The sequence below is a fragment of the Megascapheus bottae genome, chromosome 15 (assembly GCF_031878675.1).
Source record: "Megascapheus bottae isolate mThoBot1 chromosome 15, mThoBot2.hap1, whole genome shotgun sequence".
Classification (NCBI taxonomy): domain Eukaryota; kingdom Metazoa; phylum Chordata; class Mammalia; order Rodentia; family Geomyidae; genus Megascapheus; species Megascapheus bottae.
The window spans coordinates 9,052,763-9,058,503 of record NC_143523.1 but is presented as its reverse complement, the minus strand read 5'-3'; positions in this window follow the sequence as shown (position 1 = coordinate 9,058,503).

The following is a 5,741-nucleotide window of genomic DNA, read 5'->3' as shown; positions in this document are numbered from 1 at the left end:
AGGCTTGTCTCTACAAGTCTGGCCCTGAGGCTTGTTTTATCTGAATGTATAGAACACTTATTAAGCTCAAAGCCTGTAACATGTGTGATATATTCACCAGTAGCAGAGCTTTGCTGTCAGAGAGACAGACCCTGAGTTCAAGGATATGTGGGACTGGGTGCAACTCAGGAAGTAAATGCTTGCCTGACATGTGACAAGGCCCTAGGTCCCATAGATTAGACACAGGTAATAGGGACATGCAAAGGTAACAAAGTGGAGGATCCTTTAAGGTCTTGCGCGCGCGTACGTGTGCGTGTGCGTGTGCATGTGCGTGTGTGTGTGTGTGTGTGTGTGTGTGTGTGTGTGTGTGTGTGTTGGGGGATTGGGGGGGAGCAGGACAGTGGGAGGTGTTGGGTAGCAAGCAGAGGTAAGCAGTGAGCCAAGGAAACACAAAATAGTGTTTGGTACATGCCTACAGCATATTGATTTCCAAGGCTAAAACAATCAGCTACACAAGCTACATGTATCATCCTGTTCAGTTATAGAAGAGATTTACCAAGGCTTACTTGTTGAGCTCCAGCTCAAACTGGTTAGAGTGACCAAGAGTTACCTTTGCATCATTTTAATCTAATTGTAATTGTAGGTTTTCTCCCTGCTTTCCCTTCCTCTCCCCAATCTACAATGGTGGGTTTTTCTTAGATGATCTTGGGTAATTGCAAACACAGAGTGATTCTTAAGACATGCTATAATTCTTTCATAACTGTCATGTCACTCCCTTTCCGTAGGCCTGTCCTGAGAAGTTGGAGTACTAAACTTTCAATAAGAACCTGATGAATTTTGGGGTGTGGGTTATGTAACAGTGTGGGAGATAGTTCAGCCAGCATCCCTGACAGGGGAAAGGAAAAGAGCATTTACAGCTCACAGTTCATAGCTTTGTCTAGGGTCCCAAAAGGCAGGTGTGTGGGATGCCAACCAAGTTGTCCTTTCTTCCTTCCTTTCTCTTTATTTCCTTCTTTCTTTCTTTCTTTTTTCCCTTGGTCTGTCCCGGGAATTGGACTCTGGTCTTGGATGCTGTCCCTGAGCTCTTCAGCCACCCCTTGAGCCACAGCTCCACTTCTGGTTTTCTAGTGATTAGTTGGAGATAAGAGCCTCATGGTCAGTTGGTTGGGAATCTGGAGATGTTTGTGTTCTGAGCCTGCACAGGGGTCTGTCCTGATGGAGGGGATTTATACCATGCTGTTCATCCACGGCTCCAGCAGCTGCTACCCCAGCATCATCTGCAGCCTCCTCTACTGGTCCTTCTATTTCAAAGGTGTCTTCACACAGTAGCCAGACCATTCCATTGTTTGCTTAAAATCTGTGGTCTCAAGCTGGTGTGGTGGCACACAGCTGTAATCCTAGCTACATGGGAGGCTGAGATCTGAGGGTCAAGGTCCAAAGCCAGCCAAGGCACTAAAAAGCCATGAAATTCTTATCTCCAATTAACCACTAGAAAACAGGGAATGGAACTGTGACTCAGGGGGTAGGGTGGTAGTCTTGTGCTGAAGAGCTCAGGGACAGTGCCCACGCCCAGAATTCAAGCCCCATGACCAGGAAGAAAAAAAGAAAAAAGAAAGAAAACAAAGCAGTGGCAAAGTGGCTCATGCCTATATACCTAACTGTGCAGGAGGCTGAGATCTGAGGACTGCATTCAAAGCCAGCCCAGGCAGAAAAGTCATCTTGAGATATCTCCAATTAACCACTCAAAAAGCCAGAAGTGGTACAGTGGCTCAAATAGTAAATTTCTAGGCTTGAGCACAGAGAGGTTCAGGGACAGTACCCAGACCCTGAGTTAAAGCCCCACAATGGACAAAAAAAAAAAGAATACAAAACATCCTACCCTTCTTAAACACTTGTTTGTTAAACTTATCATTTGAAATATGATGTAAAAATGTTAATAAATTCTTTAATAAAAAAAATCCTAATCAAGTCCCTGCTCTTACCTGGAATGTTCTTTTCAGCTCTCCACAGAGATGGAGCCTTTTCTGTCATAGAACACATATCTACTCTGTCTGTGGTTTCTGTGGTTTAAAAATAAAGTTTGTAGGATGGGCGTGGTGGCTCACACCTGTGATACTAGCTACTCAGAAGGCTGAGATTTGAGGATCAAGGTTCAAAGCCAGCCAGAGCACAAAAGTGCCTGAGACTCTTATTTCCAAGTAACCTCTAGAAAAGGGAAGTGGGGCTTGGCTCAAGGGTAGGGTGGTAGCCTTTAGCTGAAGGGCTCAGGGACAACACCCAGACCCAGGGGTAGGGTGGTAGCCTTGAGCTAAAGGGCCTCAAGGAGTTGCCTAGGCTGAGTTCAAATCCCATGACCCACAAAATAAATGCATAAATAAAAATAAAGTTTGTGCTGGGCGCAGTGGCTCACACCTATAATCCTAGCTACTCAGGAGGCTGAGATCTGAGGATCGAGGTTCAAAGCCAGCCCAGGTACTAAAGTCCATAAGACTCTTATCTCCAATTGATCAAAACTGGAAGTGGTGCTGTGGCTCAAGAGTAGGGCAGTAGGCTTGAGCTGAAGAGCTCAGGGACAACGCCCAGGCCCAGAGTTCAAGCTCCTCCTCCCCCAACTGAAAAAATAAAGTTTGTGTGCATAATCTCAAAGGTTAATGTACTAGATACTTGTACCTCCTTATGGTGGTGTTGACAGTAGTGTCTTTAAGAGGCGGGGCCTAGTAGAAGGTAACTAGGTGATGGGCCCCACCTTCTTAAGGGATTACAATAGGTCTCGGGGCTGGATTAGTTCCTGCAGTAATGGATTGTGGTGGTAGGTGACTATAATATCCATACTTGGAGACTAAGGCAGGAGAATTTTGAGTTTGAGGCCAGCCTGAGCTAGTGAGATTCTTGTCTCCAAAATTCTGAAGAAAAGCAGAACAAGAGAAAGAATGAGTTGTTAAGAAACAAATGATAGCTGGCACTGGTGACTCTGCCCTGTAATCCTAGCTACTCAGGAGGCTTAGGTCTAGAATCATGGGTCAAAGCCAGCCCAGGCACAAAAGTCCTTGAAACTCTTATCTCCAGTTAACCACCAGAAAACTGGAAATGGTGCTATAGCTTAAAGTAGTAAAGCACTACCTGTGATATGAAAAGTTCAGGGACAGTGCCCAGGCAGAGTTCAAGCCCCATGTCCGCCAAAAAAAAAAAAAGAAAGGAAAGAAAAGAAACAAATGAACCTGGTTCCTTCCCAGTCTCTTGTTTTATGTCTTGCCATACATCTCTCCCTTTTATATATATTACACCATGATGTTATTCATCATGAAGACCTCACCAGAGACAAGTAGCCACTGATGCAAGGTTCTTGAACCTCTAGAACTGTGAGCGAAATAAAAATTTTTCTCTATAAAGTTCCCAGCATTAAGTATTTGTTATCTTGACAGAAAATGGACCAATGCAATAAATTCTTGTGCTATTCTGTATATCATCACTTAGTATTTTTCTTTCATGATGTTAATTAAAAGTTGTATGTGGTTTACTTGCTCTTATTTATGCCAATATCCTCAACTAAAATGGAAGCCTTGTGAGAATGGATTCCAAGTCTCATCCTGTTGTCCGTTTTATATCAGATTCCTGGCACTGGGTCTACTATACTCTATGAGCTTTGTAATTATTGATGGAAGCCATGCCAGGTGCCCTCTGACCTAGGCCCTGGAACTTGTAACATAACACTTAATTCCACAGCAGAATCAGTTGAGCCACATCTCTGACCTTGTCTAATTTAGTCTTTTACCATCTAGTCAGAATGTAAACTGGCCCCAGGAGCAAGAAAGAGTTGAAATGCAGAGCCAGCAACAGTTTACCTTCATAAATTTGACTCCCTGTTGCTCTGGTTTTAGGTACTTCTGTTTCAATTAAGACTTGGCAGATTTCAAAATACTTCTGAACAGCAGGACACTGATTGAATTTGAGGTGCTGGGAAACCAATTGGAAAATATAATACTAAAACCACTGGATCTTTTCTGTTTTAGTTGAAGGCCTGAACAAACTATCACAGCTCCTTTAACACTCTTTTCTGTTCCAAATTAATCTGGAGTAAATTTAGTAATTTATAGTGGTTTAAACTTTTCCCATTAGACATGTCCATTCTAGTCCATCATGCTTTTAATTTGACATTGTAGTTTGTCTCTCAGTAGCATTGTTTATCAGATTTATGAATGCTGAAAATTATCTTTGAATTATTCTGATGATTGTGCATGTGCATTTTTAAATATGAACTCTCCAGATAAATATGTAATTATATATTTTAAATCTCCCCCTTTGTGCATATAAAATATCGTAATGAAATGCTGGTTAATCATTAAAAGAGAATGTGTGGCCTGGTGCTGGTGGTTCACGCCTGTAATCCTAGCCTACCCAGGAGGCTGAGATCTGAGGACTGATGTTCAAAACCAGCCCAGGCATGAAAGTCCATGGAACTCTTACCCTCAGTTAACCGCTAGAAAACCAGAAGTGGTAGAGCACTAACCTTGAGTGGAAGAGCTCAGAGATAGTGTCCAGACCCAGAGTTCAAGCCCCAGGACTGGCAAAAAAAAAAAGATGTGAGGAAATGCCTGGACATGACCTGGTAGTTTGTCTCCTCCCTCAGCTCACAAGTCTTTAAGGAGGAGTCCAGGTGTGGCTCCCTGTGGTTGCTTGAATCTCTGGATGTCTGTCTTCTCTCCAGTGTTCCTTGTAAATGGATCACCCTTCCCTGCACTGACTAGCAATTGTAGTTTCAGCCTCTAGGTGGCGTCTTGCTGGGGTCATGGCCAGCTTCTCTTCCTGACAACTCATTACATAAGATTTTAAGTTTGCTGCTTACCCAAGGTTCATCTGCAAGATACTGTAATTGAAACAGCATTCAAGATGGAGGAATCACTTCCAGAATTTAATTTCCAAGCTTGTAACTTAGATTGTTCAAGCTGATTACAGGAACTAGTTGGAGCACTAATGCTCTCTGTGATAAATCCAGATGGATGTTATTTACTAGGCTGAGAAATGTTAATCCTGTCTTTGGCCCCAGAAATATCTGGCACTGACTTTGGAGGAAAATAGAAAAATAGGGTATTATGGCCAGCTGGGCTGTTATATGATACATAAAGATTTTTTTTTTCAAAACAGTACCGTTGATAGACTTTTGCTAGGCAGGAGACAGAATTCCCTTGTCATTCTGAAAATTGAAGAAAAAAAATTGAGTATTTGGCCTGCCTGCCTGCCTCCCTCCCTCCTCCCCTCTCTCCCTCCTCCCTTCCCTCCCTTCCTTCTTGAACAAATTGAACTCAGGGCCTCAAACTTTTTGCTCAGCTTTCTTGCTCAAGGCTAGTGTTCTAACACTTTAGCCACACTTCCAGTATGGCTAGTTGATTGAAGAGTATTGCAGACTTTTCTTCCCTGGCTGTCTTTGAATCACAGTCCTCCAGATCTCAGTCCCCCGAGTAGCTAGATTACAGATGTGAGCCACTGGCACCTGGAGAGTAGTTGCTTGTAAGTATTATCACAAGACTAGAGATCTGAACATGAGATCTGAGCCCTGACTGAGCTGCATGCTAGGAAAGGAGCATTGTTCTCTGAAGACCACTTATGGAAGGTTATGTGAGCAGTTGCACAACAATAAAAATAGCAAACTTTATATTGCTATGGCATTGGAGGCATTTATTCTTAGCATTACCTACCCCCATTGTAGTTGAACAAACTTAAGATTCAAGTGGCTTGTCCAAAGCTTCAGGACATCTATACGCTTT